This window comes from Procambarus clarkii, chromosome 66, assembly GCF_040958095.1.
Source record: "Procambarus clarkii isolate CNS0578487 chromosome 66, FALCON_Pclarkii_2.0, whole genome shotgun sequence".
In the NCBI taxonomy this organism is placed as follows: Eukaryota; Metazoa; Arthropoda; class Malacostraca; order Decapoda; family Cambaridae; genus Procambarus; species Procambarus clarkii.
In genome coordinates, this window is record NC_091215.1 from 4,244,572 (window position 1) to 4,267,963 (window position 23,392).

Below are 23,392 nucleotides of genomic sequence, written 5' to 3' on the forward strand. Positions count from 1 at the left end.
TACTCCACTTGTGACATTCCTCCAATCCGATACATTGCCTCTGATTCCGGCCCTCATTTTTCTATCAGTTAGGAAATTTTTCATCCATGTTAGAAGCTTACCTGTCACCCCTCCAATATGTTCCAGTTTCCAGAACAACCTCTTATGTACTTGGTTGATACCTGGTTGATGGGGTTCTAGGAGTTCTTCTATTCCCCAAGCCCTGCCCGAGGCCAGACTTGACTTGTGAGAGTTTGGTCCACCAGGCTGTTGCTTGGAGCGGCCCGCAGGCCCACATACCCACCACAGCCCGGTTGGTCCACCAGGCTGTTGCTTGGAGCGGCCCGCAGGCCCACATACCCACCACAGCCTGGATGGTCCAACACTCCTTGAAGGAAACAATCTAGTTTCCTCTTGAAGATGTCCACGGTTGTTCCTGTAATATTTCTGATGTAGAACTCTGTCAAAAGCCTTTTTTCAGGTCCAGATAGATGCAGTCAACCCAACCATCTCTTTCCTGTAAAATCTCTGTGGCTCGATCATAGAAACTGAGGAAATTCGTTACACAGGATCTTCCAGATCGAAAACCATACTGTCTGTCTGATATTATATCGTTTTTCTCCAGGTGTTTTACCCATTTAGTTTTAATAATTTTTTCCAATATTTTGACTATTACACTTGTCAATGATACAGGTCTATAATTAAGGGGGTCTTCCCTGCTGCCACTTTTGTAGATTGGAACTATGTTTGCCTTTTTCCACACATCAGCTACAACTCCTTTACACAGGGATGTCTGAAAAATCCGTTGAAGTGGAATGTTGAGCTCAGGTGTCATTCTCTCAGAACCCATGGTGAAATTCCATCTGGACCAACTGCTTTGTTCTTACTTAGCTCCTTTAGAATTTTCTCCACTTCGTCTCTAGACACCTCTATGTGCCCTATGCTGTTCTCTGGAATTCTTATTGTGTCTGGTTCCCTGAAGATTTCATTTTGTACAAACACACTTTGAACTTTTCATTTAATGTTTCACACATTTCTTTTTCATTTTCTGTGAATCTATTTGCCATTCTTAACTTCTGAATATTATCGTTTACCTGCAATTTGTTGTTTATTAATTTACTAAATAAACCTAGTTCTGTTTAACATTTGTCCACAATCCCTTATTAAAAATTTCTTTCTGCCTCTCCTCACTGCCGTGTAGTTGTTTCTCGCATCTTTGTATCGCTGGTATGTTTGGGGGTTAGACCTCGTCCTATATTGATTCCATTTTTGTATCTTTTCATCTCTGACCCTCTCGCAATTTCTGTCGAACCAATCCTGTTTCTTAGTTCTGCATCTCTGTTTTGGAATAAAAAAATATTGTGCCTTTATCATATATTTCACAAAACTTGACATACATCTCATTTACTTCATGTCCTAACAGCAAGTCTTTCCAATCAAATTACTTAAAGAAATGTCTGTGTTCCCCACAATGACCTCTCCTGAAATCAGGCTTTTCAACTGTTTCAACCTCATTTTCATCCAGATTATAACGCATTGCATTCTTTATTCCCAAAAAGACATGGTCACTTTTACCCAAGGGAGGGAGGTACTGAATGTCAAATACATCTTCCTCTTTCCTGGTAAATATCAAATCCAGCATGGAGGGAACATTCCCTTCCCTCATCCTTGTAGCTTGTTTAACATGTTGAAACATGAACGTTTCCAGGATGACGTTTACGACTCTACAAGTCCAAAAATCCTCCGTTCTAGCTTCATATGCCTCCTAGTCAATAGATTTCAAGCTGAAGTCGCCGACTACCAACAGTCGTGATCTATCTTTATCAGCTCTCACTATAATTTCTCTCATTATTGTTATAAGACCCTCTCGTTTATTATCTCGCTCCTCCTTTGTCCATGTGATGCTTGGCGGTGGACTATATGCATTTATGATCGTTAAATTTATCATCTTGATTGAAAATCTCAAGTGCTATTATGTCAACATCTTGTGGATTGGCAGTCACTATTTCGTTTATCTTTAGGTGTTCTTTCACCAGCACAGCAACGCCACCGCCTTTCCTAATTTTTCTGTCACGTCTCCAAATTGAGTAGCCCCTTGGGAATATGACCTCATTTAAAATACCATCTTCAAGTTTTGTCTCCGTGAGTGCAACAATGTCTGGTGTCTGCAGCTGTGTTACATCAATTAACTCCAGTATCTTTGATCTCAATCCATCTATGTTGGTGTAAGCAATTTTCAGGAACTTGTTCCCCCTCTCCTTATTCTTCACTTCCCTTCTCTCTAATGCTTTTGTTGGTTTGCCTTTATGTACCACTTTACTGGTTTGCCTACCCCTATCACTTTGTAGAACAAATATTTGATTTCTTCTTCATTCCTACCCTCATTGAAACGTTTAGCCACGGCGAAGTTCAGCTTCAGCTTCTCTCTGTCTTCTTTTGAAAGATCTCGTCTTAACGACCATACTTTCCCTTCTTCAACAGTTTTTAATTTTCTAGCATTCCTTAGTACTTCTTCCATCTGTTTGGCACCATTCAGGGTTATCCTCAAATGTCGATATTTCCCTTTTACGTACTTACCAATCCTGTGTGTGTGTGTGTGTGTGTACTCACCTAGATGTACTCACCTAGTTGTGCTTGCGGGGGTTGAGCTCTGGCTCTTTGGTCCCGCCTCTCAACTATCAATCAATAGGTGTACAGGTTCCTGAGCCTATTGGGCTCTATCATATCGACACTTGAAACTGTGCATGGAGTCAGCCTCCACCACATCACTTCCGAATGCATTCCATTTATCAACCACTCTGACACTAAAAAAGTTCTTTCTAATATCTCTGTGGCTCATTTGGGCACTCAGTTTCCACCTGTGTCCCCTAGTGCGTGTGGCCCCTGTGTTAAACAGCCTGTCTTTATCAACCCTGTCGATTCCCTTGAAAATCTTGAATGTGGTGATCATGTCCCCCCTAATTGTTCTGTCTTCCAACGAAGTGAGGTTTAATTCCCGTAGTCTCTCCTCGTAGCTCATACCTCTCAGCTCGGGTACTAGTCTGGTGGCAAACCTTTGGACCTTTTCCAGTTTAGTCTTATGCTTGACTAGATATGAACTCCATGCTGGAGCCGCATACTCCAGGATTGGTCTGACATATGTGGTATATAATGTTCTGAAAGATTCCTTACACAAGTTTCTAAAAGTCGTTCTTATGTTAGCCAGCCTGGCATATGCTGCTGATGTTATCCTCTTGATATGAGCTTCAGGGGACAGGTCTGGCGTGATATCAACCCCCCAGGTCTTTCTCTCTCTCTGACTCTTGAAGTATTTCATCTCCCATATGGTACCTTGTATCTGGTCTCCTGCTTCCTACCCCTATCTTCATTACATTACAATTGCTTGGGTTAAACTCTAACAGCCATTTGTTCGACCATTCCTGCAGCTTGTCCAGGTCTTCTTGAAGCCTCAAGCTGTCCTCCTCTGTCTTAATCCTTCTCAAAATTTTTGCGTCGTCAGCAAACATTGAGAGGAATGAGTCTATACCCTGCGGGAGATCATTTACGTATATCAGAAACAGGATAGGTCCAAGTACAGAGCCCTGTGGGACTCCACTGGTGACTTCACGCCAGTCTGAGGTCTCACTCCTCTCACTGTAACTCTCTGCTTCCTATTACTTAGGTACTCCCTTATCCACTGTAGCGCCCTACCAGTTACTCCTGCCTGCTTCTCCAGCTTATGCATCAACCTTTTATGGGGTACTGTGTCAAAGGCTTTCCGACAGTCCAAAAAAATGCAGTCCGCCCACCCTTCTCTTTCTTGCTTAATCTTTGTCACCTGATCGTAGAATTCTATCAAGCCTGTAAGGCAAGATTTACCCTCCCTGAACCCATGTTGATGGGTTGTCACGAAGTCTCTTCTCTCCAGATGTGTTACTAGGTTTTTTCTCACAATCTTCTCCATCACCTTGCATGGTATGCAAGTTAAGGACACTGGCCTGTAGTTCAGTGCCTCTTGTCTGTCACCCTTTTTGTATATTGGAACTACATTAGCAGTCTTCCATATTTCTGGTAGGTCCCCCGTTTCCAGTGACCTACTATACACTATGGAGAGTGATAAGCAAAGTGCTCCTGCACACTCTTTCAATACCCATGGTGAGATTCCATCCGGCCCAACAGCTTTTCTCACATCCAGCTCCAATAGGTGCTTCTTGACCTCATCTCTTGTAATTTCGAACCTATCCAAGGTCACCTGGTTTGCTGCCACCTCTTCTAGCGCCGTGACATCTCCCTGTTCTATTATAAAGACCTCCTGGAACCTTTTGTTGAGTTCTTCACACACCTCTTTGTCATTCTCTGTGTACCTGTCCTCGCCCACCCTAAGTTTCATCACCTGTTCCTTCACTGTTGTCTTCCTCCTGATGTGACTGTGTAGTAGCTTGGGTTCGGTCTTGGCTTTATTAGCTATATCATTTTCATACCTTTTCTCAGCTGCTCTTCTCACATTGACATACTCGTTCCTGGTTCTCTGGTATCTCTCTCTACTTTCTGGTGTTCTGTTATTACGGAAGTTCCTCCATGCCCTTTTGTTCAGCTCCTTTGCTTTCATACATTCCCTATTAAACCACGGATTCTTCGTTTGCTCTCTGTTTTTTCCTGTCAGGCTGGAACAAACCTGCTTACAGCCTCCTAACATTTTTGGGTGACATAGTCCATCATGTCTTGTACGGACTTGTTTCAGAGTTCTGTGTCCCAATGTATATTCCATAGGAATTTATTCATTTCCTCATAGTTTCCCTTTTGGTACGCCAGCCCTTTCGTTCCCAGTTCTTTTTTGGGGGTGATAATTCCCAGCTCAACCAGGTACTCAAAGCTCACTACACTATGATCACTCATTCCCAATGGGGCTTCCAACTTAACTTCTCTTATATCCGACTGATTTAGGGTAAATATCAGATCAAGCAAGGCTGGTTCATCCCCTCCTCTCATTCTTGTCGGTCCCTTGAAGTGTTGACTTAGAAAGTTTCTTGTTGCCACATCCAGCAGCTTAGCTCCTCATGTATTCACCTAGTTGTGCTTGCGGGGGTTGAGCTCTGGCTTTTTGGTCCCGCCTCTCAACCGTCACTCAACAGGTGTACAGATTCCTGAGCCTATTGGGCTCTATCATATCTACACTTGAAACTGTGTATGGAGTCAGCCTCCACCACATCACTTTCTAATGCATCCCATTTGTCAACCACTCTGACACTAAAAAAGTTCTTTCTAATATCTCTGTGGCTCATTTGGGCACTCAGTTTCCATCTGTGTTCCCTTGTATGTGTGCCCCTTGTGTTAAATAGCCTGTCTTTATTTACCCTATCAATTCCCTTCAGAATCTTGAATGTGGTGATCATGTCCCCCCCTAACTCTTCTCTCTTTCAGCGAAGTGAGGTTTAATTCCCGTAGTCTCTCCTCGTAGCTCATACCTCTCAGCTCGGGTACTAGTCTGGTGGCAAATCTTTGAACCTTTTCCAGTTTAGTCTTATCCTTGACTAGATATGGACTCCATGCTGGGGCTGCATACTCCAGGATTGGTCTGACATAGGTGGTTATCTTGAGGTTATCTTGAGATGATTTCGGGGCTTTAGTGTCCCCGCAGCCCGGTCCTCGGCCAGGCCTCCACCCCCAGGAAGCAGCCCGTGACAGCTGACTAACACCCAGGTACCTATTTACTGCTAGGTAACAGGGGCATTCAGAGTAAAAGAAACTTTTGTCCATTTGTTTCTGCCTCGTGCGGGAATCGAACCCGCGCCACCGAATTACGAGTCCTGCGCGCTATCCACCAGGCTACGAGGCCCCGCTAAATACATAGTATACATAGTTCTGAATGATTCCTTGCACAAGTGTCTAAATGCCGTTCTTATGTTAGCCAACCTGGCATATGCTGCTGATGTTACCATCTTGATATGAGCTTCAGGGGACAGGTCTGGCATGATATCAACCCCCAGGCCTTTCTCTCTCTCTGACTCTTGAAGTATTTCATCTCCCAAATGATACCTTGTAACTGAACTCCTGCTCCCTACACCTATCGTCATTACATTACATTTGCTTAGGTTAAATTCTAACAACCATTTGTTAGACCATTCCTTTAGTTTGTCTAGATCTTCTTGAAGCCTCAAGCAGTCATCCTCTGTCTTAATCCTTCTCATAATTTTGTCATCGTCAGCAAACATTGAGAGGAATGAGTCTATACCCTGCGGAAGATCGTTCACGTATATCAGAAACAGGATAGGTCCAAGTACAGAGCCCTGTGGGACTCCACTCGTGACTTCACGGCAATCTGAGGTCTCACCCCTCACCGTAATTCTTTGCTTCCTATTGCTTAGGTACTCCCTTATCCACTGTGTATGTGTGTGTGTGTACTCACCTAGTTGTGCTTGCGGGGGTTAAGCTCTGGCTCTTTGGTCCCGCCTCTCAACTGTCAATCAACAGGTGTACAGGTTCCTGAGCCTATTTGGCTCTATCATATCTACACTTGAAACTGTGTATGGAGTCAGCCTCCACCACATCACTTCCTAATGCATTCCATTGGTCAACCACTCTGACACTAAAAAAGTTCTTTCTAATATCTCTGTGGCTCATTTGGGCCCTCAGTTTCCACCTGTGTCCCCTAGTGCGTGTGCCCCTTGTGTTAAACAGCCTGTCTTTATCAACCCTGTCAATTCCCTTGAGGATCTTGAATGTGTGTGTGCGTGTGTGTGTGTGTGTGTGTGTGTGTGTGTGTGTGTGTGTGTGTGTGTGTGTGTGTGTGTGTGTGTGTGTGTGTGTGTGTGTGTGTGTGTGTGTGTGTGTGTATGTGTGTGTGTGTGTACTCACCTAGTTGTGTTTGTGGGGGTTGAGCTCTGGCTCTTTGGTCCCGCCTCTCAACCGTCAATCAACAGGTGTACAGATTCCTGAGCCTATCGGGCTCTATCATATCTACACTTGAAACTGTGTATGGAGTCAGCCTCTACCACATCACCCCCTAATACATTCCATTTGTCAACCACTCTGACACTAAAAAAGTTCTTTCTAATATCTCTGTGGCTCATTTGAGCACTCAGTTTCCACCTGTGTCCCCTTGTACGTGTTCCCCTTGTGTTAAATAGACTGCCTTTATCTACCCCTATCAATTCCCTTCAGAATCTTGAATGTGGTGATCATGTCCCCCCTAACTCTTCTGTCTTCCAGCGAAGTGAGGTTTAATTCCCGTAGTCTCTCCTCGTAGCTCATACCTTTCAGCTCGGGTACTAGTCTGGTGGCAAACCTTTGAACCTTTTCCAGTTTAGTCTTATCCTTGACTCAACCCGTTCTCGCAAATTTAATAAGTCAATATTGACTTATTAATTATGTGCATAGGTGACATACTTAACATAATAGATACCCTTAAAAAGATTCATAGAAAACACCGACCTTACCTAACCTTGTTAGTATCTTAAGATAAGCATCTTATTGCTTCGTAATTACATTTATTACTTAACCTATACCTATTATAGGTTAGGTAATAATTGTAATTACGAAGCAATAAGATGCTTATCTTAAGATACTAACAAGGTTAGGTAAGGTCGGTGTTTTCTATGAATCTTTTTAAGGGTATCTATTATGTTAAGTATGTCACCTATGCACATAATTAATAAGTCAATATTGACTTATTAAATTTGCGAGAACGGGTTGCTTGACTAGATATGGACTCCATGCTGGGGCTGCATACTCCAGGATTGGCCTGACATATGTGGTATACAAAGTTCTGAATGATTCTTTACACAAGTTTCTGAATGCCGTTCGTATGTTGGCCAGCCTGGCATATGCCGCTGATGTTATCCGCTTGATATGTGCTGCAGGAGACAGGTCTGGCGTGATATCAACCCCCAAGTCTTTTTCCTTCTCTGACTCCTGTAGAATTTCCTCTCCCTGATGATACCTTGTATCTGGCGTCCTGCTCCCTACACCTATCTTCATTACATTACATTTGGTTGGGTTAAACTCTAACAACCATTTGTTCGACCATTCTTTCAGCTTGTCTAGGTCTTCTTGAAGCCTCAAACAGTCCTCTTCTGTTTTAATCCTTCTCATAATTTTAGCATCGTCCGCAAACATTGAGAGAAATGAATCGATACCCTCCGGGAGATCATTTACATATATCAGAAACAAGATAGGACCGAGTACAGAGCCCTGTGGGAATCCACTGGTGACTTCACGCCAATCGGAGGTCTCACCCCTCACCGTAACTCTCTGCTTCCTATTGCTTAGATACTCCCTTATCCACTGGAGCACCTTACCAGCTACACCTGCCTGTCTCTCCAGCTTATGTACCAGCCTCTTATGCGGTACTGTGTCAAAGGCTTTCCGACAATCCAAGAAAATGCAGTCCGCCCAGCCCTCTCTTTCTAGCTTAATCTTTGTCACCTGGTCGTAGAATTCTATCAAGCCTTTAAGGCAAGATTTACCCTCCCTGAACCCATGTTGGCAATTTGTCACGAAGTCCCTTCTCTGCAGATGTGTTACCAGTTTTTTTCTCACGATCTTCTCCATCACCTTGCATGGTATACAAGTCAAGATCACTGGCCTGTAGTTCAGTGCCTCTTGCCTGTCGCCCTTTTTGTATATTGGGACCACATTCGCCATCTTCCATATTTCTGGTAGGTCTCCCGTCTCCAGTGACTTACTATACACTATGGAGAGTGGCAAGCAAAGTGCCTCTGCACACTCTTTCAGTACCCATGGTGAGATCCCATCTGGACCAACAGCCTTTCTAACATCCAGATCCAGCAGGTGTCTCTTGACCTCCTCTCTCGTAATTTCGAACTCTTCCAAGGCCGCCTGGTTTACCTCCCTTTCTCCTAGCACAGTGACCTCACCTTGTTCTATTGTGAAGACCTCCAGGAACCTCTTGTTGAGTTCTTCACACACCTCTCTGTCATTCTCTGTATACCTGTCCTCGCCTGTTCGAAGTTTCAATACCTGTTCTTTCACTGTTGTTTTCCTTCTGATGTGACTGTGGAGTAGCTTTGGTTCGGTCTTGGCTTTGTTTGCTATATCATTTTCAAAACTTTTCTCTGCTTCTCTTCTCACCCTGACGTACTCATTCCTGGTTCTCTGGTATCTCTCTCTGCTTTCTGGTGTTCTGTTATTCCGGAAGTTCCTCCACGCCCTTTTGTTCAGTTTCTTCGCTTCCATACATGCCCTATTATACCATGGATTCTTCTGTTGCTTCTCGGATTTTTCCCTTTGGGCCGGGATGAACCTGTTTACTGCCTTCTGACACTTTTGGGTAACATAGTCCATCATACCCTGTACAGACTTATCTATGAGGTCTGTGTCCCAAGGTATTTCACTTAGGAAACTTCTCATCTGTTCATAATTCCCCTTTCGGTATGCTAGCCTTTTGATTCCTAGTTCTTTTTTGGGGGAGATAAGTCCTAGCTCTACCAGGTACTCAAAGTTCAATACACTGTGGTCACTCATTCCCAAGGGCGCTTCCATCTTAACTTCCCTTATATCCCACTCATTTAGGGTAAATATCAAATCAAGCATTGCTGGTTCATCTTCTCCTCTCTTTCTTGTCGGTTCTTTGATGTGCTGGCTTAGAAAGTTTCTTGTTGCCACGTCCAGCAGCTTAGCTCTCCATGTTTCTGGTCCTCCATGCGGGTCTCTGTTCTTCCAATCTATCTTCCCATGGTTGAAGTCTCCCATAATTAGTAGTCCAGATCCATTCCTGCTAGCAACAGAAGCTGCTCTTTCTATTATGTTAATGGTGGCCATGTTGTTTCTATCATATTCCTGTCTAGGTCTTCTGTCATTTGGTGGTGGATTATATATGACTACGACTATAATTTTTTTCCCTCCATTTGTTACAGTACCTGCTATGTAGTCACTGAAACCTTCACAGCCCTGAATATCCATATCCTCAAAATCCCAACCTTTTCTTACCAGCAGAGCTACACCACCCCCACCTCTTCCTTCCTTCTCTTTCCTCATAACATAATAGTCCTGTGGGAACACTGCGTTTGTTATCGTTTTCGTGATCTTTGTTTCTGTGAGGGCTATTATGTCTTGGTTTTCCTCTAGTACCAGTTCTCCAAGCTCATTTGCTTTATTTGTAATTCCATCTATGTTAGTGTACATCGCTTTGAGGCTCACTTTCTTCTGTCCCTTCTCAAATCGCCTACTTGGTGAGTATTCTGCTGGTGGGGGAGGCTGTTCCATGGGTGTGAGGACCTGTGAGGTGGATAACAGGGTCTCAGAGGATACTGGGATGAGGGGCGGGGGATCCAGTGAAGGGGGAGGGACAGGGAGGGTATGGGGTAAAGGGGAGAGAGGACGGGAAGGAAAGGGGAGAGAGGACGGGAAGGAAAGGGGGGGAGGGAAGACGCGGGAGGAGGGGAGGGGTAGAAAGGTGGGGATTGGGTGTGAGGGGAGGGAGATTTGGCTGAACATTTGAGTGGGGGCAGGGAGGGTTTGGGGTAGGGGGGTTTTCTATGCAGAGGAGAGAGGCGGGGTGTGTGTGTGTGTGTGTATGTGTGTGTGTGTGTGTGTGTGTATTCACCTAGTGGTGCTTGGGTGGGTTGAGCTCTGCTCTTTCGGCCCACCTCTCAACTGTCAATCAACTGTTACTAACTACAATTTTTTTCACACACACACACACACACCCACACACACACACACACACACACACACACACACACACACACCAGGAACCTACCCGTGACAGCTGACTAACTCCCAGGTACCTATTTACTGCTAGGTAACAGGGGCACCAGGGTGAAAAAAACTCTGCCCATCGTGTCTCGCCGGTGTGTGAGTGTGTGTGTGTGAGTTTGTGTGGGTGTGTGTGTACTCACCTATTTGTACTCACCTATTTGTGCTTGGGGGGTTGAGCTCTGGCTCTTTGGTACCGTCTCTCAACTGTCAATCAACTGGTGTACAAGGTTCCAGTGCCTATTGGTCTCTGTAATATCTACACTTGAAATTGTGTATGGAGTCAGCCTCCACAACATCACTTCCTAGTGCATTCCATTTATTAATTTAATTATTAACTACTGTGACACTGAAAAAATTCTTTCTATCGTCTCTGTGGCTCATCTGGGTACTAATTTTCCACCTGTGTCATCTTGTTCGTGTCTCACCCGGGTTGAAGAGTTTGTCCTTGTCCACCCTGTCAATTCTCCTGAGAATTTTGTAGGTGGTTATCATGTCTCCCATTACTCCTCTGTTTTCCAGGGACGTGAGGTTCAGCTCCTTTAGCCTTTCCGCGTAGCTCATACCTCTCAGTTCCGGGACGAGCCTGGTGGCATACCGCTGAATCTACTCTAGCTTTGTCTTGTGTTTAACTAGGTATGGACTCAAGGCTGGATCCGCATATTCCAGGATTCTTCTGACATAAGTAGTATACAGGGTCCTGATCGATTCTTTACACAAGTTTCTAAAGGCAGTTCTTATGTTGGCCAGTCTAGCATATGACGCTGATGATATTCTTTTGATGTGGGCCTCTGGGGACAGGCTAGGTGTGATATCAACCCCCAGATCTTTCTCTCTATTTGACTCCTGCAGGATTTCACTTCCCAGATGGTACCTTGTGTTCAGCCTCCTGCTCCCTTCGCCTAATTTCATTAATTTACACTTTCCTGAGTTGAACTTTAGCAGTCATTTTCTAGACCATTCCTCCAGTTTGTCCAGGTCATCCTGCCTATCTTCATCCGTCTTGATTCTTCTCATAATTTTGCATCATCAGCAAACATTGAGAGGAACGAGTCTACATCATCCAAAAGATCGTTTACATATATTAGAAACAGGATGGGTCCAAGTACTGAGCCCTGTGGGACTCCACTGGTGACATCTCGACACTCTGATGTCTCCCCCTTCACCGTTACTCGCTGTTTCCTGTTGCTTAAGTACTCCCTTATCCATTGTAGCACCTTCCCTTTTACTCCTGCCTGTTGCTCCAACCTTTTTAACAGCCTTTTATGGGGTACTGTGTCAAAGGTTTTCTAGCAGTCCAGGAAAATGCAGTCAGACCACCCTTCTCTTTAATGCCTAATTTTTGTTGCCTGGTCATAGAATTCTATTAAACCTGTGATGCACGATTTACCATCTCTGCACCCATGTTGGTGGTGCGTTACAAAGTTATTTCCCTCCGGATGCTCTATGAGCCTTTTCCTCGCGATCTTCTCGATCACCTTGCATGATATACAAGTTATGGAAACTGGCCTGTAGTTCAGTGCCTCTTGCCTGTCACCCTTCTTGTACATTGGGACTACGTTAGCTGTCTTCAAACTTTCTGGAAGGTCTCCTGTTTCCAGTAACCTGTTATACACAATAGAGAGTGTATCTCTCTGCTTCCCTCCTCACTCTGAGGTACTCATTTCTGGCCCTCTGGTATCTCTCCCTGCTCTCCAGTGTTCTGTTATTTCTGTAGTTTCTCCATGTTCTTTTACTCAGTTGCTTCACTACCTTTCATTCCTGGTTGAACCATGGGTTTTTCTGTTGTTTTTCGTTTGTCTCCTTTTGGACCGGCATAAACCTGTCTGCAGCTTCCTGGCACTTCTAGAGATCCATCTCCAAGAGATCCATCTCCAAGAGATCCATCTCCAAGAGATGACAAGATCCATCATGTCCTGCACATTTTTGTCTCTAAGTTCTGTTTCCCATGGTATTGCTTTTAGGAAGTTCCTCATCTCGTCATATTTTCCTCTTCGGTAATTTAGTCTTTTCCCCTCCACTCCCATCCTTGGATAGGTTATCCCTACCTCCACCAAGTACTCAAAAGTCAGTACACTGTGGTCACTCATTCCTATGGGGGCTTCAACTTTGACATCCCTTATTTCTGATTCATTCAGGGTGGCTTATATCAAGTCGAGTCTAGCTGGTTCATCAACCCACTCTTGTGGGTTCCCTGACATGCTGGATCAGAAAGTTCCTTTTTGCCACTTCCAAGAGTTTAACTTTCCATATATCTACACCACCATGTGGGTCCCCCATTCTCCCAGTCTATCTTTCAATGGTTGAAATCACTCATGATTAAGAGTCTTGAGCCATTCCTGCAGGCAACTGAAGCTGCTCTCTATTATATTATTGGTTGCTATGTTGTTCCTATCAAACTCCTGTCTAGGTCTTCTGTCATTTAGGGGAGGGTTGTAAATGACTGCTATTATTATCTTAGGTCCACCCATTGTTATAGTTCCTGTTATGTAATCTATGAACCCGTCACAGGCCGGACTTTCCATCTCATCAAAACTCCAGTCCTTCCTTATCAGCAGGGCCACTCCTCCACCTCCTCTCCCTTCCTTCTCTTTCTTTACTATATAGTAGTCCTTTGGAAACACAGCATCTGTTATGACTCCTGACAATTTTGTTCCCGTGAGTCCTATTACATCAGGCTTTTCTTCTTGCGCCCTTTCTGCCAGTTCACTTGCTTTATTGGTAATCCCATCAATGTTTGAGTACATTACCTTGAAGCTCACTTTCTTATATCCAGTTTCACCCTCACTCCTTGCAAGTGTAGGAAGTTGTTCCATGGTCATTGCTACTTGGATAGGCTCATCCTCCTGTGAGGTAGTTGCCAGGGGTTCAGGGGGAGGTGGAGTGGGGGATGGAGGGCTTAGGTCTTGCTCAGGCCTGCTTGGGGCAGGAAGAAGTCCTGGGGGTGAGGGGGCACGGATTGCTTGGGGAGAGGGCATGCCTTCCTGCGGTGTAGTTGACAGGGGTTTCGGGGGAGGTGGAGTGGGGGATGGAGGGCTTAGGTCTTGCCTGGGGCAGGAAGAAGACCAGGGGCTGGGAAAGCAGGGGATACTTGGGGTAAGGGGAGAGGGAGGATTAGGGTGATATGATGGTCATTGTGCAGGGATACGGAAGTGTTTGTGCTGGGGGTTGGGGGGGGGCCCTATTGGGTGGTGGGCTGGGGTGTTGCAGTCTCCTCTGGGGTTCCTGAGTTGCTGGATTGGGGTTCCCCACTCCCCTCTGGGATTGCTGGGTTGGAGGCTGAGGCTCCCTGTCTCCCTTCCCACTCCCTGTGCCTTTTCCTTGCATCTGCTGCCCTTACTATCTCGTCTCTGGTCATGTCCCTCTGAACATATACCTCTTTATAATTCCTTGCATATCTCAGTTTGTTCTTATTTACTAGGATGTCCTCTGTGATGACCTCGCTCTTGAATACTTCCTTGATCACTGTCTTTTTGTCTCTGTTGTACTGGCCAATCCGGAAAAAACTGGTCTATGTCTCATTCAGCCCCTTCCATTCCTATCTCCTTTAATATCCCTGCCACTGCAGCTTTGTCTTTAGTCCTCCATTCCTCCCTTGTGGAACCCTCTTGTTCCTTCACACCTACTTCACACTGCTACAGCTCTTTTCCTTTCCATTAGGTGTCTTGTGCATCTAGCTGCCTTCTGTAAGGTTACTGCCTTCATTACAACTTCCTTGACTATGGACATGGCATCTGGGCTCTTCAGTATTTCAGCAAAGGTTGGACCAATTGTAGGGGTTACTACCATGGCTACATCTCCTGGTACCTGGGGGCTGATTGCCTGGTCCAGAGTCTGAGGAGGGCCTGTTTTTAGGCTTTTTATCTCCTCTTGGGCTACACTTAGTTTTATCTGCAGCTCACATATAGTTCCCCTCAGGTCCTTCAATTCCCCACTGATTTCTTTCCATACCTTAGCAATCATCTCCATCTATGACTCGTCCTGTCCCTCTCCTCCAGCTCCATTCTGTTGTCTTACCATCCCGCTTGACCTGTGTGTGTGTGTGTTTATTGTGTGTGTGTGTTTATTGTGTGTGTGTGTGTGAGTGTGTGTGTGCGTGTGTGTGTTAATTGTGGGTGTGGCACGGTGGGGGGTGGGGTTAACCGGTGGAGGGATGGAGTGAGAGGGAGTGAAAGGGAATGAGGGAGAGGGAGTGAGGGAGAGGGAGTGAGGGGGAGAGAGAGGGAGAGCGAGGGAGAGCAAGGGGGCGAGGGAGAGAGGGAGAGAGGGAGAGAGAGGAAGGAGGGCAATCAGGAGGCTTGTGGACGGAAGGTCAGTCACGGGGGTGAGGGGTGAGGTTGGCAGTAGGCTGGTTTGTGCGTGTGTGTGTGTGTGTGTGTGTGTGAGTGTGTGCGTTTACATTGGCGTGTTGTGGTGAGGGAGGGTGGGTGGCAGGCTTGTCGGTGGCGGTGTAATGTAACACACAGGTGTGAAAAAACTAATACCCAGCTGAGACTCTCGAGCTACTTTTTCGTATTTTAACTTAAATCCAAAGCTAATTATTATATCAAGAACACTATACACTGTGTATCATTGACTTTGAGAGGCTCTCACCTCCAAGTAAGCATCCCAAAGCACAACTAGGTGATTTATGAAGCAAAGCCCTCCTTAATTGTTGACGTGCTGAAGGCCAGAACTCCTCGCCATGTGGTGGTCCAAATTCTTCACTTCTCGGCCCGCTGGTGCCACTGTCTTGCCACAAATTCGTTCTTTTTCATATTTTTTTCTTATCTAACGTTATAAGAATTTACTATGATACACTATCACTGTGTAGCTTTACTTTCATATGTTTTTATATGTACCAGTGAGCCCAAAATTGTGTTTTGGGCTCACTGGTACGTAAATATCCCGAGAATACTGAACTAATTCGCGGACCGCCGACCCACACACATACACACATGTGTGTGTGTGTACTCACCTAATTGTGGTTGTGGGGGTTGAACTCTGGCCCTTTGGTCCCGCCTCTCAACCGTCAATCAACAGGTGTACAGGTTCTTGAGCCTATTGGGCTCTTTCAAATCTACACTTGAAACTGTGTATGGAGTCAGCCTCCACCACATCACTTCCTAATGCATTCCATTTGTCAACCACTCTGACACTAAAAAGTTCTTTCTAATATCTCTGTGGCTCATTTGGACACTCAGTTTCCACCTGTGTCCCCTAGTGCGTGTGCCCCTTGTGTTAAACAGCCTGTCTTTATCAACCCTGTCGATTCCCTTGAGAATTTTGAATAGAGAATAAACGGGAGACCACGTGTGAGCCAGTGCACGAGGCTTTGTGTACATGCGTGTATTAGGAAAGAAAAATAGTGAACGGTGATTCGTGGATCAGTGATGTGGAACGGGTATCACAACAACATATAAGTTGGAAGTGAAGGAAAATCGTGCTTAGAATATTATAAATATAGAATACTAGAAATACAGAATAGTGGCAAGAGGCGGCATCAGTGGTTATAAATCGGGTAACTGGAAACTGGTGACATCAACCTGGGACAACAAGAGGTCACCTGTACCGACCGGGGGACCAGCTTCGCTACCCTACGCTAAGTACCTGCCATAAAGTTTGAACAAAATAACATACATAATATTTCAAATATACGGTATACATATAATATTATAAATATTAAACATATAAATATATATACATATAATTTTATAGAGTTAAAAGGACTGACATCAACAAGTAATCCATACAGTGAATCTCAAATACAACACAATACACCAGACAATGGAGAGGTGTGGCGAGTGTTCGGGAGTACTGGGAAAACGTAATGCAGGCGTAACGCGCTGCATCTGTAACATAAGATTCCACCTGGGCTGTACAGAATTAGCTCCAGGATGCATAAAAAGGCAAGGAATTTACTGGGTTTGCAAAGATGACAGATTAATGTTAGAGAACATAACTAAACTGATGAAAAACATTCCCGAGTCACAGAGATTATCATTCACAGACAAGCTACCAGTGATATATGCGGACTGGGAAAAGTCAACATTGGATAACGACCAAAACTCAGGAACAGATAGTTTAGAGAACCGCAGCAGTAGTGTGGAGGAAGAGACTATTGTGGCACAAAATAACAGCAATATTGCAGAGCCAGATAATATAAACGATGAGAGCAACAGTGAGACAGAGTGCATAGATGAAGGAATTGGGACGAAAAACGGAGATGGCTCCAATAAAGAGGTAGACAAGACAGTCACAGATATAAATACCTTGAAAAACGCAAAACCGAAACACATTTGCAAATTCTACGCTAAAGGAATATGCAAATATGGAAAATTAGGAGCAAAATGCCATTTTCTGCATCCTCGAAAATGCAGGAACATGTTGGAGAGGGGTACATGCCGTTTTGGAACAGGGTGTAGATACTTCCACCCTAAATTATGTCAATTTTCAATTAGGGACAAAAAATGCTACAATCTTCAGTGTCCGGAATTCCACGTGAGAGGTACACAGCGTTATAGACGGGAAGATCAATATGACACTACTGGAAATTTTTTAGAGGAAGGCAGAAACAGAGTAATAAATATAAGAGAGAGGAACAGTCAGATGGAACCACTACAGGATTACAGAGGGGAACGGAGATACCCACAGGACTGGAATACAAATTATCAACAAGCACACGGGTACTACACCAGACAACACCCGTCCTACTACCAAAACTGGACGAATCACTTCCAAAACAACACACCCTGGACGCAAACACAGTGGCCTCCTTACCAGAGCCTCAGATATTAACACCAAGTAAGGCTTCCAGCACTTCCACTAACACGATAACATCATTTATATTTGCCAACATCCAGGGTATAAAAACACGCAAATCCAACAAAGTTCACTTAATAGATGGTCTCCTTCATGAGGCAAATGCAGTGTTTGCAGCCCTAACAGAAACCCACACAAAGGACTTCCATGAAGGTGAAATATGGATCTCAGAGTACAATCTTTTCAGATGTGATAGGAAACACCGGCTTCAGGGTGGGGTCAGCCTCTACATCAAAGACACACTCATCTGTACTGAGCTGTTAAACACCTCAAATGATATGGTGGAAGTGCTGATAGTCAAAATAGAGATTTTAAATGTAGTTATTGTCCTTGTATATAAGTCACCGGAGGCAAACCCTCAGCAGTTTAAAGACCAACTAATGAAAATAGAACACTGCTTGGAAAACCTCACAAATCCAGCTCCGAACATCATCCTGCTTGGGGACTTCAACCTACGGCACCTGAAATGGAAGCACCTGGCTAATACAGTAATATCAGAAAGAATACCAGGAAGTAGCCTAAATGAACAGGCACATGCAAATGACCTGCTACGGATGTGCGACAGGTTTGCCTTAAACCAGCAAATAGTAGAACCAACTAGGAAGGAGAACACGCTGGACCTCATTTTCACTAATAATGATGAATTGATCAAGAACATAATGATTACAAATACCTGTTACTCAGATCACAACTTAATTGAAGTTATGACAACCATGGGGAGTAGACCTTCAAAACCAGTCCAGATTCCCGGTGGAGGAGATTTCAGCAAATTCAACTTCAATAATAAACAGATAAACAGGGAGCAAATAAACCAGGACTTCACAGAAATAAACTGGGAAAAACAGCTAGAAAATGCAAACCTGAACCAGTGCCTGGAAAAAATAAGCTCGGTAGCACTAGAAATATGTTCAAACCGCATACCCCTAAGAAAAAAGAGGAAGAGATGCAGATTGGAACGGGAACGTCGTTCCCTATATAGGCGAAGAAAACGAATCGCGGAACAATTTGAGAGTCGCACCCTATCTCAAGAACGGCGAAGAAGGTTAGGTAGAGAAATAGAAACAATTGAACGGAAGCTACAAGAATCATACAAAACCTAGGAGAGGCAAAGAGAGCAAAAGGCCATCAGTGAAATAGAGAGAAATCCGAAATATTTTTTCTCCTATGCAAAATCAAGATATAAAACCACATCTAGTATCGGGCCCCAGCGAAAGGGAGATGGAACTTTCACCGATGACAACAAAGAAATGAGCGAGCTACTGAGGAAGCAGTACGACTCTGTTTTCAGTGAGCCATTAAACACACTAAAGATTGATAACCCAAATGAATTTTTCATGGATACGATACCAACATCAAATCATATATCAGACGTCACCCTATCCCCACTGGATTTTGAAGAAGCCATAAACAGTATGCCTATACACTCTACACCAGGCCCGGATTCTTGGAACTCCATATTCATAAAGAACTGTAAAAAAACACTATCGCAGGCCCTCCACATTCTGTGGAGACAAAGCCTAGATACTGGCGTTATTCCTGATATACTAAAAACAGCAGAGATAGCACCACTTCATAAAGGAGGAAATAAGGCAGAGGCAAAAAATTACAGACCGATAGCACTAACATCGCACATCATAAAAATTTTTGAGAGAGTGCTAAAAAGTAAGATCACAAATTACATGGAATTACAGCATCTCCATAACCCCGGACAACATGGTTTCAGAACAGGGCGCTCTTGCCTGTCGCAGTTGCTGGACCACTATGAAATGGAATTAGATGCTATGAAAGACAAACAAAACGCTGATGTAATTTACACAGATTTTGCAAAAGCTTTTGATAAATGTGACCATGGTGTTATTGCACATAAAATGCGTTCAAAAGGAATTACCGGAAAAATAGGCAGATGGATCTACAATTTCCTGACCAACGGAACCCAATGTGTAATAATCAACAAAATAAAATCCAGCCCATCAACCGTGAAGAGCTCAGTCCCCCAGGGTACTGTGCTTGCTCCAGTACTTTTTCTCATCCTCATATCGGACGTAGACAAGAACACAACCTATAGCACTGTATCATCCTTTGCAGATGACACTAGGATCTTCATGAGAGTAGGCAACATAGAGGACACGGCGAACCTCCAGTCAGATGTAGATCAGGTCTTTCTATGGGCTACAGAAAATAATATGGTGTTTAACGAAGATAAGTTCCAGCTCATGCGCTATGGAAAAAATTAAAATATAAAAACGGAAACCACGTACAAAACTCAGGCAAATCATAACATAGAACGAAAAGGCAATGTAAAGGATCTGGGTGTACTCATGTCGGAAGACCTTACCTTTAAAGAACACAATAAAGTAGCCGTCACAACTGCAAGAAAAATGACAGGTTGGATAACAAGAACTTTTCACACAAGAGATGCTATACCGATGATGATACTTTTCAAAACGCTTGTGCTCTCTAGAGTGGAGTACTGATGCACAATGACAGCACCTTTCAAAGCTGGAGGAATTGCTGACCTGGAGAGCGTGTAGAGATCCTTTACTGCTAGAATCCACTCAGTAAAACATCTAAACTATTGGGACCGACTAAAGAGCCTAAAACTGTACTCCCTTGAGCGCAGGTAGGAGAGGTACATAATAATTTACACGTGGAAAATATTAGAGGGGCTGGTCCCAAAGCTGCACACAGAAATAACATCACATGAGACCAGAAGACATGGCAGGATGTGCAGAATACCCCCGTTGAAAAAAAGAGGTGCAACAGGTACTCTGAGAGAGAACTCTATCAACATCAGAGACCCGAGACTGTTCAACACGCTTCCACTACACATAAGGGACATAACTGGCCGACCCCTCACAGTGTTCAAGAGAGAACTATCAACATCAGAGGCCCGAGACTGTTCAACACGCTTCCACTACACATAAGGGGCATAACTGGCCGACCCCTCACAGTGTTCAAGAGAGAACTGGATAAGCACCTCCAAAGGATACCTGATCAACCAGGCTGTGACTCATACGTCAGGCTGTGAGCAGCCGCGTCCAACAGCCTGGTTGATCAGTCCGGCAACCAGGAGGCCTGGTCGACGACCGGGCCGCGGGGACGCTAAGCCCCGGAAGCACCTCAAGGTAACCTCAAGGCAAGGTGGTGATCATGTCCTCCCTAACTCTTCTGTCTTCCAACAAAGTGAGGTTTAATTCCCGTAGTCTCTCCTCGTAGCTCATACCTCTCAGCTCAGGTACTAGTCTGGTGGCAAACCTTTGAACCTTTTCCAGTTTAGTCTTATGCTTGACTAGATATGGACTCCATGCTGGAGCCGCATACTCCAGGATTGGTCTGACATATGTAGTATATAATGTTCTGAAAGATTCCTTACAAAAGTTTCTAAAGGCCGTTCTTATGTTAGCCAACCTGGCATATGCCGCTGATGTTATCCTCATGATATGAGCTTCAGGGGACAGATCTGGCATGATATCAACCCCCTCCCCCCAGGTCTTTCTCTCTCTCTGACTCTTGAAGTAACTCATCTCCCAAATGATACCTTGTATCTGGTCTCCTGTCTCCTCTGTCTTAATCCTTTCTCATAATTTTGGCGTCGTCAGCAAACATTGAGAGGAATGAGTCTCTACCCTCTGGGAGACCATTTACGTATATCAGAAACAGGATAGGACCGAGTACAGAGCCCTGTGGGACCCCACTGGTGACTTCATGCCAATCTGAAGTCTCACCCCTCATTGTAACTTTCTGCTTCCTATTGCTTAGGTACTCCCTTATCCACTGGAGCGCCCTGCCAGTTACTCATGCCTGTTTCTCCAGCTTATGCATCAGCTTTTTATAGGCTACTGTGCCAAAGGTTTTCCGACAGTCCAAAAAAATGCAGTCTGCCCATCCTTCTCTTCCTTGCTTAATCTTTGTCACCTGATCGTAGAATTCTATCAAGCCTGTAAGGCAAGATTTACCCTCCCTGAACCCATGTTGATGGGTTGTCACGAAGTCTCTTCTCTCCAGATGTGTTACTAGATTTTTTCTCACAATCCTCTCCATCACCTTGCATGGTATACAAGTTAAGAACACTGGCCTGTAGTTCATTGCCTCTTGTCTGTCACCCTTTTTGAATATTGGGACTACATTAGCCGTCTTCCATATTTCTGGTAGGTCTCCCGTTTCCAGTGACCTACTATACACTATAAAGAGTGGCAAACAAAGTGTTCCTGCACACTCATTAAATACCCATTGTGAGATTCCGTCCGGCCTAACAGCTTTTCTCAAATCCAGCTCAAATAGGTGCTTCTTGACCTCATCTCTTGTAATTTCGAACCTTTCCAAGGTCGCCTGGTTTGTTGCCACCTCTCCTAGTGCCGTGACCTCTCCTTGTTCTATTGTAAAGACTTCCTGGAACCTTTTGTTGAGTTCTTCACACACCTTTTTGTCATTCTCTGTGTACCTGTCCTCACCCATCCTAAGTTTCATCACCTTTTCTTTCACTGTTGTCTTCCTCCTGATGTGACTGTGTAGTAGCTTTGGTTCGGTCTTGGCTTTATTAGCCACATCATTTTCATACCTTTTCTCAGCTGTTCTTCTCACACTAACATACTCGTTCCTGGTTCTCTGGTATCTCTCTCTACTTTCTGGTGTTCAGTTATTACGGAAGTTCCTTCATGCCCTTTTGTTCAACTCCCTTGCTTTCATGCATTCCCTATTAAACCACAGACTCCTCTTTTGCTTCTCGGTTTTCCCTGTCGGGCTGGGATAAACCTGCTTACAACCTCCTGACACTTTAGGCATAGTCAGTCCATCATGTCTTGTACGGACTTGGTGCTGAATTCTGTGTCCCATGGTATATCCCTTAAGAATTTTTTCATCTCCTCATAGTTTCCCTTTCGGTACGCCCAACCTTTGTTTCCCAGTTCTTTTATTGGGGGAGATACCTAGCTCAACCAGGTACTCAAAGCTCAATACACTATGATCACTCATTCCCAAGGGGGCTTCCAACTTACCTTCCCTTATATCCGACTCATTTAGGGTAAATATCAGATCAAGCAAGGCTGGTTCATCCCCTCCTCTCATTCTTGTCGGTCCCTTAACGTGTTGACTTAGAAAGTTTCTTGTTACCACTTCCAGCAGCTTAGCTGTCTTAGCGCACACACACACACAGGCTCTGTGTGTCTGTATGTGTGTGTGTGTGTGTGTGTGTACTCACCTAGTTGTGCTTGCGGGGGATGAGCTCTGGCTCTTTGGTCCCGCCTCTCAACCGTCAATCAACAGGTGTACAGGTTCCTGAGCCTATTGGGCTCTATCATATCTACACTTGAAACTGTGTATGGAGTCAGCCTCCACCACATTGCTTCCTAATGCATTCCATTTGTCAACCACTCTGACACTAAAAAAGTTCTTTCTAATATCTCTGTGGCTCATTTGGGCACTCAGTTTCCACCTGTGTCCCCTAGTGCGTGTGCCCCTTGTGTTAAATAGCCTGTCTCTATCAACCCTGTCGATTCCCTTGAGAATCTTGAATTTGGTGATCATGTCCCCCCTAACTCTTCTGTCTTCCAACGAAGTGAGGTTCAATTCCCGTAGTCTCTCCTCGTAGCTCATACCTCTCAGCTCGGGTACTAGTCTGGTGGCAAACCTTTGAACCTTTTCCAGTTTAGTTTTATGCTTGACTAGATATGGACTCCATGCTGGAGCCGCATACTCCAGGATTGGTCTGACATATGTGGTATATAATGTTCTGAAAGATTCCTTACACAAGTTTCTAAAGGCCGTTCTTATGTTAGCCAACCTGGCATATGCTGCTGATGTTATCCTCTTGATATGAGCTTCAGGGGACAGGTCTGGAGTGATATCAACCCCCAGGTCTTTCTCTCTCTCTGACTCTTGAAGTATTTCATCTCCCAAGTGATACCTTGTATCTGGTCTC